This window comes from Camelus bactrianus, chromosome 8 (assembly GCF_048773025.1).
Source record: "Camelus bactrianus isolate YW-2024 breed Bactrian camel chromosome 8, ASM4877302v1, whole genome shotgun sequence".
NCBI lineage: Eukaryota > Metazoa > Chordata > Mammalia > Artiodactyla > Camelidae > Camelus > Camelus bactrianus.
This window is the reverse complement of record NC_133546.1, coordinates 19,878,700-19,895,619: the sequence shown is the minus strand read 5'-3', so window position 1 is coordinate 19,895,619 and position 16,920 is coordinate 19,878,700. Positions and strand designations below refer to the sequence as shown.

Here is a 16,920-nt window from a genome sequence, read left to right as displayed (position 1 = left end):
CACAGGCAAACACTGTAAATTAACAAGGCAGAAATGGAAAGTGTTCTGCCCAAGATGTTTAGCACTATCCAGACCTCAATTAGTGTTTCATGTCCAGTTCAGAACTCATCAACTTAAGGAAAAATATGGAAATTTGGAGAACATTCAGAAGAGACTAAAAACTAAAACAAAATCATAAATATTTTTGCATGTTTAAAACTACCAAGATGTAATGTATTTCCATAAAATGGTTTACATTCTCAACTCAGCCAAGTTCACAAATGTCTAGTAGATGCAGATGGGGACAGATTATCAAATGCCTGTGTACCATTTGTATAAAATTTAAGTTAAAAGTCATTTCCATCCCAAGTATGTGTGACCCCTAAATTAATATTCTACTCGTTTTGCTTTTGTTTTAAATTTGGGGCAATTTTAAATTCCGTTTTTATTTGCAAAAAAAAATAAATAATGTCTACAAGCAAAATTAATGGAAAAAAAGGCAAAGAAGGGAGGGGATAAAATAAATACTAAAGGAGGAAATGGGAACAAGGAAAAACACCAACACATAGAAATGTAAAAATACTCCAGCCAGGCTCAGAGAACCAGCATCCCTGGCAGCCAGTGTTGTTAAACATCAGAACGGGTTGCTAAGGGAGGTGAGGGAATCTCCTTTCCCAGAAGTCTTTAAAAATAGGATCACATCTGTTGGGATGGAATAATGGTAGTGCTGCCTGACTAGACAGCTTCTCATGCAAACTCATATTCTGGTAACTGTACCATTTCTATTTCTGATTGTGAAAATTAACAAATAACTCCAGTTCATTTAGCAACCTGGGACTTACAATGCCTATCATTTTAATTGCATTATAAAACTGTTTTCATTGAATTTGCAATGCAAAGGTAGATAACTAAACTATTCTGGTATAGTTGAATTTACAGCAAAGGCTCAGACCTTACTCATTTATACTATTTTTCCCAAAATACTATGAAACCAGAAAGGTGCTGAGTTTATGTTCTTACAAGGAAGTTAGAGATAAGGCAATGTACAGAATCCTATATTCAATTTTTAATCTTAACTGAGTAGCGCTTGGATCCAGGAGGAGTGAAGTTACAGGAGGGCTGGATTGGATAAACTTTATTAGAAATTGGGATCTTGCAGGCCAGTGTCTCGAGAAGTAAAAGGATATCAATTCCCTGGAGAGAATTTAGGTTGTGATCTGATGTGTCTGCACTGTCCCCTCCATCACTGAAATTTTGTTTTATACTAAACTATCAGATTATTTGCCCCCATTCCATTTAATTGCACATATATTTGTTAAGCTCCTATTTTTTGTCAGGCACCTTGACAGGAATACAGAGAGAAGAAGATCCCAGCTCCTGCCCTTGAGGAATGCATAATCTAAAAAAATGCAGGTGGGTCTAGGCGTGGTGGGGCATTACTTACTTTAATGTAATTTTGGATCTACATTTTAAGAAAAGGAATGTAAAATTACAAATACAAAATTAAGAATGAACGTGAACATTTATTGCAGAGAGAAAAGAAATGACAGCTAATTACAAGTTTTAAAATTCTGACAAATTCTAGAACATCACATAATCTAAGGGGGAAAAACTTTGTTTTATTAATTAATGGCCAGATTCACATCTAAGACACTGTATGTCCTACATTTTGGTTACATATTGTTGACCACATGATACAATGATTTTGTTATATCATGACCACATGATACATGATTTTGTTATATCATTTCCCATGGAGAAAACAGAAAGATAATTCAGTCATTCCTCTTGATACTTTTTCAAAATTTCTTTTCTTTCTGTTCCACAAGTTGTTCATAATTAAAAGTAAATTTTCAGAATTGTTCTCAAGTAGAGAAGAACCTCAATCAAGTTTCTTTTATATATAAGCTGTAAGAGCTGTAAGATTTCAGGGCACTGCAGATTTTCTGGTGTGTGAATAATTTTAAATACTCTTTTAATTGATGATACTTGTGAATCAGCTTGTCAGTGGTGTCCTCATTGTAATGATATGTTGTGAATTTGATTTTATCTCTATCAAAGCCAGTGTTGTGTATCTAATCTGAAAGAAATTTAAATATTTTTCTAGTAAATTTACGGGATTCACTGCTCTTCATTAATCAGATTATTGAAGAATAAGGAGCCTATTCAGTTCTTTAGTTCAAAATTTCTCTCTTCCTCTTAATGAATTATTGCTCTTTGTATTACCTGGAAAAAAAAAAGTTTTAAACTTCTTGATGTCAAAATAATTTCCATCGATTTTCTCACTCAGTTTTCTAATATGTTCTATTAATTTTCGTCTGGAATTTTTTTCCTCAGTGTTTTAATAAACTAATTCATGGGTTAAAAGAAGTACTCTTTCTGTATGTCTAGATCAGAAGTCATTGATTTCTTAGGGGTGTTTAATTGAAAAGCTCCAAAACATCTATCAAAATTGCAGTTAAAATGAAGTATTTTTATTTTATCATTTTTGAATAACCTTTTTACGCCTTGTTTGTTTTTATTGCAATGGACCACACTGCAAGACTTGAGCAACTTCATTATGGGCAAACAGTGTTGTTACCCTCAGACTCTTGAAAGAAATATTCTTGTTGGCATTTTAAAAATGGAAGTATAATTACCATTCAATAAAATGCACATATTATAGTGTTTAACTCAGTGAGTTTTGAATAAACCCATGGAACCACCACCTAAAACAGGAGAGAGAATATCTCCAGGAAATTTCCTTTTTCTCTTTCCTGTCAATATCCCCCTCCCCATCCACCCTGACAAAATGACAGTAACCATTTTCTGATTTCTATCACCATAATATATTTTGCCTGTTCTCAGACTTTATATAAATGGAATCATACAGTAGGTAATCTGTGTCTATCTTATTTTGCTCTGCATAGTAATTTTGAGGGTCAACCATGTTGTGTGTCTTGGTAACTTGCTCTGTTTTATTACTGAGTATTATTCCATTGTATAAATATTCCATAATTTGTATATTCATTCTCCCATTGACAGACACTTAGGTTCTTTCCAGTCTGGAGCTATTATGACTAAGGTTGCTTTGAACATTCTTGTACAAGTCTTTGTGTGGACATAATATGTTTTCCTTTCTCTTGGGTAAATACCTGAGAATAGACTTGCTGGGTCACAGGGTAGAAGCATGTTTAACTTTATTAGAAACATGGCATACACATTTAAAATATTCTATCTACAAGGAAAACACAAAAAGAAAACATGTGCAATACCAAAGTGGTCCGTGAGTCTGGGTGCTGTAAAGGCAGCTCTTCCTCCACCTGTACTGTTCTCCCATGGCTTCTCATCTGCCATCATTCACTGATCCAGCCACGCAGAATGACTTGCTCCATGGGTATGTGACTCAGTCTCTTCCCTGTAAGTCTCCCTACAGGACCCTTCCTCTGGCTGACTGCTCTTTCCTGCTCCTTCATCTGCCCCATCTATCCATAAAGACATGACTTAGTCATTTTTATCCTGGGGAGGCTTTACACCACCCTTCTCCAACCCTCATCTCCATTAGCAAGACTGAATGAAGACTATTTCTATTGGTGTTCCTGCAGAAACTTGTGTTTTCCCCTATAAGTGGTAAAACTTGGTTTTTATCTCTGATTATTTCTCTATCTCCCCCACTAGACCATAAGTTCCCAAGGACAAAGCTCTGGTCACAGTCAGAATCTAATGTCCAGAAAAGTTCGTCACCCAGAGTGGTGCTAAACAGATATTAGTTGAATCAATGAACTAGTAATTGAACAGGTTTAATATTGTTGGGGGTGGCAGAGTTTCTTTACATCTGTGTGGCATTCAGGTAGAAATAGACAATTGACAAAAATAGGTCTGGAATATGAGTATTGGGCTTATGGTATGGGCAGAAGGTAGTCTGGAGTATAAATAATAGGAACACTGCTTACTGTCAGTCATATTGTATGCAGGTAAGAGCTGAAAGTTTGTGATTGGACAAGATTACCTGGAAACAGATGCCACTTTTGTAAGTAATTGAGAGTAAGAGGAGAAAGCCAAATTATAGTAGATTGTGGAATAAATGGGAAGAGAGGAGAGAAATGCAAACTGTGGGGACAACTAACTCAAGAAATTTGGTTCAGTAAGATAATATCCTAATGAATAAATGAGACTGGGTAGTGTTAAGCTGTTTTCACTTTTGTTTTTATTATTTCGCAAAAGAAAACCCAATTGAGCCCATTTTCAGACTGAGGGACCAGAGTCACTGGAGAGATGATATTATTTTGAAATATGACAGCAAAGGAGACAAGCTTAGTTTGTATAAAGTTTTTGCTGAGGTCTCACCTCCTGGAATCATTATTTGAGGCTGATTTTTTTCCATCCTCAGTGGTCATTTTTCATTTCAAGACGATGATTAGGAATGCGAGGTCAAAAGTGTTTGGGAGACTTAAAGCAGAAGCCTTCTACTCATCCATAGTGAGTAGAACTGAGTGAATGCTGTACGAGAGGTTTGGATATCCACCAGGAACTCCACGTAGTTGCTCTACTTCTTGTGTTAGAGATCTAACACTGTCAAGACAGACCATTTCATAGTAGATTCTAGACAATGACATTTTGGAGCTGAAAATAAGACCATCTTGTCCAGCATCTTCCAGACTTTATCTCTTGGCCAGGACACAGCTTAGATGTTTTATCTTCTGGGAATTCTTTCTCAAGATACGAGTAAGTACACCTTAAAAGAAAAGTCACAGGCAAATTTTACATCCTCCTCTTGGAGTTTCATAATGTTTATTATTGAATGTGCATGTTAAAGCCTCTGAGAAATTCTGCAATAAATAAAAGTATTTAATCTGGACTCACAAAATAGTTTCAATCTCACATGAGCATGAAACCCTTGTGCTCTTATTTTGTGGACACCTATGCACATCTCATAGAACCTACTTTGAGAATCACTGTTCTACTTTAATTCTTTCACTCAGGGTTCTCATTCAATGTTCTTATCTTCTTGTTTCAGTTAACTAAATTTAGTAATTTAAAACAATTTTATTATATTGGTTGACTGAGATCATCTGGCGGTTCCGTTCCACGTAATGTTAGCTGAGTCTGCAGTTACATGCGGCTTTACTTGGCTAGAACACCCAAGATGGCCCACTCTGCTGCCTCAGTAGCGATGGGTGAAAGGCAGAACTTACCTTTGGATGCTGGCATGGTTGGGCCTCTTTCTCTCTATCTAGTCTCAGGACCTCTAGCTCTTCATGTGTGTTTACCATGTCATCTCCCCTTGTTACCCTATGGTATCTTCATAGGGTAAGAAGATGATTTACATGGTGTCTGAAGTCTCCCAAAATTATAAAGTCAGATTATTCTAGGGGCTTCTTAAGGCTTAGGCACAGAACTGGTACAGTATCACTTCCATCACATAGGTTAAAGAAGTCACAGGGCCAGCCCAGATTCAAGGCAAGCAGAAATAAACCACCTCTCTATAGTAGTGACAAGAAAAAATGGCAGTCATATTTAATTCATCACATTTCTCATGGACTTTTGGCATCTTGTGAGATAAAAAAACCTGTTCACTGACACTGAAAGAGTCCCCAGATAACTCTAAGTACGCAGGCTTCTTTGCACCACAGAGATGGCTGATCTCCACTGATGTCTTTCCTGATATCCAGGATCAATGGGATAGGAAAACAGCCAGTAGGACCCAGACCCAGCATACCAATCTGAGGGAAGTTTAAAAGACTCACACCAGGGCTACTAGTCTAAGCCAGAGGTCAGTAGACTACTTCCTGTGGGCCAAATCCACTCACTGTCTGTTTTTGTAAATAAAGTTTTATTGGATCATTGACATCCTCATTTGTTCATGTATTGTCTGTGGTTGTTTTGGGGCTGTAAGGTCAGAACTGAATAGTTGTGACAGCAACAATATAGCCTGCTAAGTCTAAAGTATTTACTCTGCCCCTTCATATAAAGAGTTTGTCACCCCTGGTCTAGACTATATTTGCATTACAAAATAACAGTTACATTATCATGAGATGACTCTTATCCATATAGCTTAGTCAATTCTGGCTGCTGCCACAAAAATACCGTAGACTGGATGGGTTAAAAAAACCAGAAATTTACTTTCAGTTTTGGAAGCTGGGAAGTCCAAGATCAAGGTGCAGCCTGACTCAGTTCCTGGCTCCATCCTCTTGTTGATTTGCAGAAGGATGCCTTCTTACTGTAGCCTTACATGGCAGAGACAGAGATCATCTCTTTTGTGTCTTTTCTTAAAAAGGCACTAATCCCATTCATGAGGGATATACTCTCATGACCTGATTGTCTCCCAAAGACTCTTACCTCCGAATACCATCCCATTGGGAATTAGGGCTTCAACGCGTAAGTTTTAAGAGGGACACAAACATTCAGTCCCATAGCACCACACATTAGGAAATGTAGTATTAGCAAGCTGTGAAACACTTTCCATGGATACAAATACTGTTTTGTGTTGTCACATGCATCAGGAGTTCATTATTTGTCAATATTGATTGTATTTTATTTTTCATCCATTCACCTGTTGATGGATGAAAAATAATGTTGATGGACATTATTGCAGTTTCTGATTATTAGAAATAAAGCTATGAACATTCACATACAGGTCTTTGAAGGGATATATGCTTTTATTTTCTTGGGTAAATACCCAGGAGTAAAATGTCTGGGCCATGTGGCTGGCATCTGTTTAACTTCTTAAGAAACTGTCAAGATGTTTTCCAAATATTTCACATTCCCATTAACAGTTTATGAGAATTCTCATTCTGCCGTGTCCTTGCCAACACTTGGTATGGTCAGTCCTTTAATTTTAACTATTGTAATAGGTGTGTAGTCGTATCCTATTGTTGTTTTAACTTGTATTCCTCTAATGACTAATGATGTTGAGCATCTTTTCATATACCAATTAGCTGTGCAGTGTCTGTTGAGAACTTTGGCCCATTTACAAAAATTGAATTATTTATTTCTTATTGCTGAGTTTTCAGAGTTCTTTAAATATTCTGGATAGAACTTCATCATCAGATATCTGATTGACAGATATTTCCTGCCAGTCTGTGGCTTGTCTTTCATTCTCTTTTAATGAAGTCTGGCATTTCCTTTTTTTTTTTCTTTTATGGATAATGCCTTTGGTGTCATATCTAAGAAATCTTTGCTTAAACTAAGATCACAAAGATTTCCACTTATGTTTTCTCCTAGGAGTAAAATTGTTTTAGGTTTTTACATTTAGATCTATGCTCCATTTTGAATTATTTTTTTTACTAAGGTGCAAGATACGGATCCAAGTTTATTTTCTTTTTTTGATATATGGAAGTCCAGTTGTTCCAACAACATTTATGAAAAAGGTTATTCTTTCTCCGCTATATTGCATTTGCCCCTTTGTCAAAGATCATTTGTCTAATTTGTGTTAGTCTATTTCTAGACTTTATTCTGTTCCATTGATTTTAGCCATCTCTGTGATCTCACACTGTTGTCATCTTCCAGTGCAGCTGAAGAAACATAATTCAATATTCAGAACTGACCTTTCAGGTTAGTCTGAATATATTTGGTGAGTTGGGAAAATAGAATATGTTTTATTTAATAGTCTGTTAGTTCAGTTGATAACTTTTAGATATTTAGACATAAGGTAAGTGGGCCTTTTTCTCTGAGCCCCACAAATACTACAAGCCTGGCAGGGTGATAGAATTGAAGAGTACCATAGAAGCAGATATAAATTACTCAAAATGTTCTCGTGTCTATGAATTTAACAAAATACCATCTTGGAAGGATCAGATACAGAAGAATTATTCCTGGCAATGACTGGTTGGATTTTAAGTATTGAGTGAAATGGCAAAGGACAAGCTGGAGAAGGAAGCAAGAACCAGATCATGAAGAGTCTTGTAAGACATACCACGGAATGTGGACTATCCTGAGAATAATATGGAGCTATTGAAAGATTTTAAGTATGACACTGACACAGTCAGACTGGCATTTTAGAAAGATGGATCTAGCTGCCAAGTGGATAAGGGACAAGACCAGGATAAGAAGAACAAATAACGAATCTATTTCAATAATCTAGGTGAGAAATAAAGGTGGTTTGGACTAGACAGAATAGCGGTGATAAAATGGAGAGAAATATACAGATTAAAGAATTATGTGAGAGTAAGGTCTACAGGACCCAGTTAAAGAGAGATAGGAATTAAGGATGATTCTCAATTTTTTTGGCCTAGGCTGTTAGGTAGATGATGATGTCATTCAAAGAGATAGGGAATTGAGGTGGAGGTTGAGGGCAATATAGAGAAAGATAATGGATTCAATTTGAATATTTTGTGCTTGAGAGCTTGTAGGTGCATAGTAACTTTTGGCACAGCCTTGGTGTATAGTAATTGTCTGATTTTAAGCATGAATAATAAAAGACTCAAACTTGTTCATTATTTCTTCAGCTATTTTTACCCAGATGATGGAAAGAATAAGGAAAACTTCCTCTAGCTTCTAGGGAAGCCTGAATCAATTGCTGTTCTCACCCATTCATGTGCTTTGTGTGTAGATTTGTCTAGAAATGAAGGATGTTATTATTAGTGAAATTTTATTTTGTTCTAGACGTGCTCATTGTATTCAGCAGGTTGTAATAAGCAATCCCCAGATCAGAGATTTAGTACAATAAAAAAATCATTCTTCTTTGTAACATTTCAAAGTTGGTCTGGTGGTTCTCGTGGTAACAGCTCCTGCTAGCTCAGGGATTCAGGCTCTTGCAAGCTTATAAATCTCCCAGGTTCTAATGTGACTTCTCGTGGTGTCACATCTGATGATAGGACTGAAGAATTGCCCAAGATTTTCTAAGAATTTTAAGGGCCAGGCCTAGACGCAGATTAAATCACCTCTGCCCATATTCCATTGGCCAGAGAGAGTTACACGGTATCAACCCAATGCAAAGAGGCTGTTAAATCTGCCTAGGAGTAGGAACTGGGATTGATGACCACCTAGCCAGTGTCTAACAATTAAAACTCAGAGAGCTGCTTTTCACTAAGTGTTCAAATAACAAATATATTAATACCAGTGTCAAAATTTGTGCTCCCTCCCATGCAGATGTATTATTCAAAGAATGAATCATTCATTTTGTAATTACAAAATAAGATCATACTATTCTCTTCTACTCATTTAAGACATTTTGTTATTTGGATGCCAAAGGCCTGCTTAATCTTTTTAGAGAAATTAAGATCCTTATGCTAAAAATAATACTTAGTGGTTCTTTAATCCTGCAATCAGCTCTATGAGAATTTGCTACCATCACTGCAGAGGAGAATTTGGCAAACTGAAACAGAGGCCTTCAAGAGATGGATAACTCAGATGTTTCAGGTTAGAAAACCTCAATGTCATTGTTGAAAAATGAAAGAATCTTTTTAGAGAAATCCTAATTAAGTAATACCTGGCATAATAAATCCCTTATGTACACATAATATCTTATGTACATGTATTATTTTTGATGATCATGGTCACCCTAATATATTCTCTTTGTCACCACAGCACCTAGATTTTCTAGGGGGAACTGCCACTCCTCATCTATTCTCAAATTCCTACTGTTTGAGTGGAGCTGACTCTACCTCTAATTTATGGAATGGGCGTATAGCCTGGACTGGGCCAATAAAATGTCACATCTGCCTTATTGCAAGAGGTGATTCAGAAATAAACACAACATCCAGCTCATGCTAATCACAGTCATTGCTGATCAATGATTTGACTGTAACAGTTGAGCCACAGACCTTCTCTTTCTGAAGCTAGTTGGATATCAGCTAGAGTTGTTTGAGGCCATCTTGCCTCACGAGGAGAGCCTGCCTGAGGGATGGGTCTAATAGAAGAAAGCAGAGCCAAGGCGTCGAAAGTGACTGTCTTAGTCTGTTTGGGCTGCTATAATGAAATACTGTAAACTGGGTGGCTTATAAACAATAGGAATTCATTTCTCTCCATTCTGGAGGATGGGAGGTCCAAGATCAAGATGCCTAGCAGACTTCGTGTCTGGTGAGGGCCTGCTTCCTAGTTCATAGATGTCATTTTCTCACTGTGTCCTCACATGGAAGATGTGGCAAGGGTGCTCTCTGGAGTCTCTCTTACAAAGTACCACTCTTTTTTATGAGGTCACCTCATAACCTTCTTGACCTAATCACCTCTCAAAGGCCCCACACCCAAACACCATCACGCTGGGAATTAGATTTCAACATGAGGTTATTTAAAATTAATTAATTAATTAATTTTTATTGAAGTATAGTCAGTTACAATGTGTCAATTTCTGGTGTACAGCATAATGTCCCAGTCATGCATATATATACATATATTTGTTTTCATATTCTTTTTCATTAAAGATTATTGCAAATTATTAAATATAGTTCCCTGTGCTATACAGAAGAAATTTGGTTTTTATATTTTTTTAAATTTATTTTATTTTTATTTTTTATTGAAGTGCAGTCAGTTACAATGTGTCAATTTCTGGTGTACAGCACAATGTCCCAGTCATGCATATACATACTTATATTTATTTTCATATATTTTTCATTAAAGGTTACTACAAGAAATTGAACATAGTTCCCTGTGCTATAAAGAAGAAACTCTTTTTCATCTATTTTTATGTATAGTGGCTAACATTTGTAAATCTCAAACTTCTAACTTTATCCCTTCCCACCCCTTTCCCCAGTAACCATAGATTGTTTACTATGTCTGTAAGTCTGTTCGTGTTTTGTAGATGAATACATATTATCCTTTTTTAAAAAAAATTTATATATAGTGGTTATCAGCATATGAGTTTTGAGGACACAAAAATTGAGTCTACAGCAGTGGCTGAATTTTCAAAGACATTGTTTGAATCAGGATCCAGCCACAATGATGCAAGGCAACTTCTGTAGAGTCAGTACATTATTTTCTTTTATTTTGCCATTTTGACCTGAGTATCTCTTAATTGCAACTGAAAGAGTCCTGTGCTTTTGTTTGGGGTCTTACTACTTCCCCTATTTTATAGAAAAATAAGCTGAGGTTTAGAGAGCTTAAGCAATTTACTGTAGCTAGGTCCACACTCGGTAGGACAAAAGGAAAATGAACTCAAAGGGCAACTAGCTCTAATTATATTTTATTTAATTAAGATTCTTTTAAAGTTTTGAAGTGCTTTTTCTCCTTCTTTGCTATCAAGCCTTAAGAAAAGTTTTGTCAGGCTAGAATAATTACTGCACTGTATCTAGAAAGTTTAGCCTTTCCGATATTTACTGGCAGTTGTGTAGTGTTTTATTATTATAAATATGAGTGCTGAGTCATTCTTAAGAAGTAAACAGTAAATTTATGCACTTTATGAGCCACATGATGGATGCCTCTGCTTCTGTTCTGTTCTGTACTTGAAATTCTTTCTACAGCTAAGCCCCAGTTCTGATCTAAAATCAACAGAGAAAGTCTGAAATACTCCAATGTGCGCCTCTTAGGAAATCTAGTGGTTTTAGAAAAAAGCATGTATGTACTGTATACTTCAAAATAACTAAATAACAGTATTCTTAATGGGAAAAAAAAATCCCATTTTTTCCTGGAACTGTGAATGGAAAACTCAACTGCATACCATTCCAATTCAAGGATCTGTAATCTTAGACCATTGAAGAGTTCCTCTTTCCAAGGAATGTTTCTCTGTGTGGTTTCTAAACCTCCTGACTTTTTGCAAAAATTTAGCATACCCTGGGAAGCTTAAGAGAAATAAGAGTGTAAGAAGAACATAGGTCTTCTTAAGCTTTCATGTCTGACACACACAGTTCTTCTATTTATATCTATCATATTTAGTCATACTCTCTACTTCATTTGACTTAACCTTTAGAACAAAACCAAGAGCTCTCAAGTAGTGAAAAGGATTTTCTCTTTCACAACAAACATGAAGACAAAGGTTGCTAGGCCTCAGCCACAGGTACTAGAGAAATACGTGGAGAGACAAGTTGTCAGGAATCTGATGTTCTACTTATGCTTCTAAAAGTCAATAGTTATAATTTTAAACACACTCTGTTGCATTCTACGTGTTGTTCAGCTTAATAAGATTACTTACTAATTGCTTGCCTCCTCCTGATGCCCCCTGATCAACTCGTGTGACTAAATAGCTCTAACAGAGTCACAAACAGGGTAGAGAAGGAAGTTGTTCTCCTCTTTATGCAGTGTTAAGAATGATCCTGAAGTACACCCAAAGGATGTCCCAATACTGGTGCCCAGATTTGGGGCTCAGAGGTTAGTGCTGCCCTTGGGACTAGGCAACCTGAAAACGCAGCCTCTCTGACCCTCATTTCCTTTAGCTGTAAAATAGAAATACTAATGCTTTTCTCAGGGAGTTTGTGAAGATAGAAAAGTTAAATGCTCTTTTAACATCTATTGTTCAGTCCAAAAAAACAAAAGCACAGTAAATCTGTATGTGAATATAAGATATTGAAAACTAATTGAGCACTAGTTTTTTAACTCCTCCTCTAACATAAAAATTATGGCAGATACATTTAAATTGCAAGAACTAACACAACTACAGTCACCTATACAAAATTACCTAGGACAAATTAAAGTCACATTACTAACAAGTAAGAGTAATTGTACAATTAAATGGTATTAGCTACTATAATTTTATATAAGTATATGCACATACCCAGAGTTTCAATTTATGTTTAGCCAAATTGGAGAAGTCAGATTTGAGAAAAATTCCTCTCCAGTAGATGAGGATGTTAGAAGTGATTTCTGTGGTGGTACCCTGATGATTCATCCCTCAACTACCATGGTTTCTTAATGAATCTGAGATTTTTTAATTCAGTTCTTCCTCATTTTCACTTTAGCCCTGCATTTCTGAGTGGGATCAATTCCTTCTCTTCCCTGCCCTCACCATCCTCCACCCCAGCCTAGGCAGCTGCCGATCAACTTGCCACCAGGAAAAGCATTTCATTCCTGACCGTAAGGAGACTCGAGTGGCAATAGGACATAAATAAAATTTGTCTTTGCTCCTCAGCATTTCAGCTCAATTTCTTGGTCCTCCATCTCCTAACTGTCCCCTTATCCTCGCCCAGATTCCTCCTCCCCCGCTGCCCAGGAGTCCGGTGTCTTCTCCGTCTTCTCCTCCTTGCCTCCTCTGAAGGTTCTCTAGTTCTAAGACAGCATTACTTTTTTTTTTTTTTCCAGTTTCCCTTTCCATCAAACTCACATTCTTTGAAACCTGCTGATCTCAGAGAAGTGTAAACAGAAAAACCAACTCATCAAACCTAAGGTTGGAATAACTGCTTTTTCCTGTCTGGGATTTTGCATTTGAAGTGTGTTAATCCATATTCACCTACAATTAGTGAAATCCCAGGGTATTGAAAAGGGACTTTGGTTACAGGGTGGGGACATCGACGGACAACAGACTTTTCTTCATTCCTTTAACTTTCAACTCATGTGAGGCTTCCTCCCGCTTTGGTTAGGGCCAGTCTCTAAAGACTCTACATTTACTTCTCGAGAAGAGTCACTGCTTGGGGATTAGCCATCACTTCTGGCTGCCACCTCAAGCCTGATACCAAGAATGCAGCTTTGTTCATGGACCATGAAAGCAGCTTGCAGAGAGTCCTGCTGATTGGCATAAACCCACGAGGAAATAAAGTTTTTCATTCATGTGTGCATATACAGACACACACACAAACATGTGTGCACACACAAATGAACACTTTTTCCTCATTCATGGGTAAACACCGTTTCAGCTGCATTGGAAACTTTTCTTCAATCTTTCTGTTCTTAGAACATAGGAAAATTATAGATGTGACTGGTGATTATATCCTAAATTGACAAGTAGAAGATGCTACAAACTTCAAGTTCCTTCGCCTTTGATTAACTTACTTTCTGGAGGTCTTAGAGAGTCTTGGGAAGATTGAGCACTTTGTGTATATCTTATTTTGGTGAAATATATGAAGCTGCAGTGATTCTGTCTAAGGCAGTGTTCATAAATTGCTGCAATGTGTGTTAATCGTTTAGTATAAACTCACATATAATTTATTGGTAGAAATAAATTGCATTTATGGTTTATTTGATCTTTTTTGTTTGTACCCCTTAAGCCCCAGGAACCAGGAGGATCAAAGTGTTCGAGGAACACAGAACCACATAGTCCCTCAATCTGAGCACAGAACCGTGAAGGGAGCGAGAAGTGTACGTTGTGTTCTCAGGAGCTGAAGGTGAGGTGGGAGTTACTAAACTGCTTAAGTGAAAAAAAAAATTCTTTATGAGGTAGGTCTTGAAAGAATAGTCCAACATTCTTCAACATGTGCAAGCCATCTTTTGTCTCCACCATACTACTAAAATAATTCACAAGCTAATTCACCAATTAACTTCTAATAGTCATATTTTAAGGCACCTCATTTTAGTGCTTGTATGACTCAGTCTGACACATTCTCATATTGACCCTCAAATGTTGGAGTTCCCAGTTTCATCCACTGTCTTCTAGTCTAACTCTTCTTCAGTGTCTTTCAAGTAGAGGCCCACAAACTGATACAGGCCACAGATATATTCAGTTTGTGCTCAACAGTATTTCAGGCAAGTTTAAGAAACAGTCTTTGAAACTTGAACTTTTCACTTATTCCTTTGGACTTTCCAGGTTCTTTTAAAGAAATGGAAAGATTTGACAACCCAAGACCAACACTTATGCATAGTTAGTTAGTTGGATCTAAATAGTGGTTGCTCTATAGAGACTGGACATTTGCTCTCCAATTGCCATGGTCCTCACCACTCCCTATTGCCTTAAATCTCTGGCCTGCCCCCCTTAGCTCACTTACATGAGTGAGCATTTGCCTCCGCTGCTCATGTACTCCTCCTGTGGAATCTCATTCCTACTTGTGTTCGAACTACCTCCAGAACACATTCTCAAATGCCATACAGTGTCTCCATTCTCCTAGATGCACTGTAGTTTCCTCACTCTCAACGTGTCTAAAACCAAACACATTTCTACTTCTCATTCGCTTTTTCTGCAGTGTCCATACAGTTAATAGTGTCACCACCTATAACGGTCAGTTTAATGCCTAGGCTCTCGTACCCGGTTATCAAATAAACCCTAACCTAGGTCTCGCTGTGAAGATATTTTACAGATGTGGTTAACATCCACAATCAGTTGACTTTAAGCAAAGGAGATTATCTTTATAATCTGACTGGACCTCATCCAATCAATGGTAAAGCAAAATTGAGGCGTTCCTGAAAAAGAAGAAATTTGGCCTCAAGGCAGCAGCATCAGCTCCAGCCTGAGAATTTCCTGCCTGCTGGCTTTCCCTACATAGTGCAGACGTGCCAGCACCCACAATCGTCCTGGTTCTGTTCTCTGGAGAATCCTGAAACTGATGCCCCAGCCATCTAGACATCCATACCAAAAATCTAAAAGACTTGCTCAACATTTTCTTCTCTGCATAGCTTTCATCCAGTCGTTCTCTTTGCAAATTATTCTTCAAAATAATTACCAAATCTGATTTTATAATTCTGTAACTCAGATCTTGTCCCTATTACTTAGACAGCAAAGGCCAAACTCCTAAGTAGGGTTCACATGGCTATTCATTTTCTGGTCCCCAACTACTTCTCCAGACTCAGTTCTTACTATTCTACCCACTTCCTTTGTACCTACCAGCTAGATGGTAATACAGCCACATTTTTGATGGCACCTTCATATTTTACTCTTCTATGCCTAAGTTGCTCTTACAATTTCTAACATCCTTCTTTATAGAGCCCCTGGCAAAAATCTACTCATCTTCAAAAACTTAGTTGAAATATCTCCTCTTATACAAAACCTCCCCATCCTCTCTGTTCCTGGTAGAATTAATCAATTCTTCCTTTGTACCCCAGCCTTCTCTTGCATACTTCATCGAAATTTAGCCATAATGTAGAAGTTTTTTCATTTGTTCATTCATATGTTTGTCTTCCTCTGTTAAACTGTGAGGCCTAATTCATTTAATTTAGATGACTCTTTGGCAACAATTACTAATGACTCCTTAATATCTATTCTCTCCTCTTCCACAGTAATAGAACTTCTAGATAGGCACATGGCCACCCTAAACAAAGGCTACCTTTTCAGCCTCCCTTGCAACTTGGTGTGGCTATGTGACTGAGTTCCGACCAATGGAATCTAGTGAAAGTGTCTTGTGCCAGCATCCAAGAACCTTCCATCAGAGGCAGTTGTCACCAGCTCTTTGACCCTTCTTCCTCTCTTTTTTCAGTCTACTCCTTGGAACGTGAATGCAATGACCGAAGTCCCATTTTGGTTCTGGAGGAAAAGGCATGGTCAAGTGGAAGGCTTGGCAAGTAGCCTGGATCCCTGAGGACCTTTGTAGAGAAAAGTCACCTCTGTACTTTCAGTGGGGAGAGAAATGAATTTTCACCATAGATATGGTTATATATATATGTCTTCACTTGGCTCTCTTTTTCATTTAAGTTTTGACATCAACTGTGATGCATAAAGATTTGTTACTGGGTCCTAGTCAGAGAGAGGCTGATAAGCTCGGCAAGGAGCAGGCTGTGTTTGGGTTTAAAACTTGGGTCCAGTGTTTGCACTTGGTCTTCCCGTTGTTTGTACAGGGAATCTTCTGCTTTTCAACCTCTGGACTTTGACTTAGTTCCAGATCCAGTCCCTGGGAAACCCAGTCCTGACACATCCTGCTCCACTTGGCCAGTGTCTGACTGACCAGGCCAACTCCATCTCTTGCAAGTAGGAGTGAGTTAGCAAATCAAATATAAGGGAGGAACGGCTAAGCTAGAGCCAAGATTGAGGTGACATAGGATGCTGTGAGCTGAGTGGAGAAAGTGCCAGCAGCAGAACAAAGAATTTGAGCCCATGGTTGGTGAACTTGGAAAGCAAGACCAGGAGAGAAATATGCAGAACTATTGCTAGGGTGATCTGATTTACTGCTTCGGAGATCATGTTCATTTCATGAAAAATTCAGACGAATTATTACACATTATGACCCTTTTCCAACA

At 37.5% G+C, this 16,920-nt stretch overlaps 1 long non-coding RNA gene across 1 annotated transcript; it reads left to right on the top strand.

Moving 5' to 3' along the window:
- The first annotated feature begins 997 nt into the window (after positions 1-997).
- LOC141578466 (uncharacterized) lies at positions 998-14,091 on the top strand. Its single transcript, XR_012508852.1, has 3 exons — positions 998-1,392; positions 13,126-13,210; positions 14,028-14,091. It is a non-coding gene; the product is annotated as an uncharacterized LOC141578466 (long non-coding RNA).
- The last annotated feature ends 2,829 nt before the right edge of the window (positions 14,092-16,920 follow it).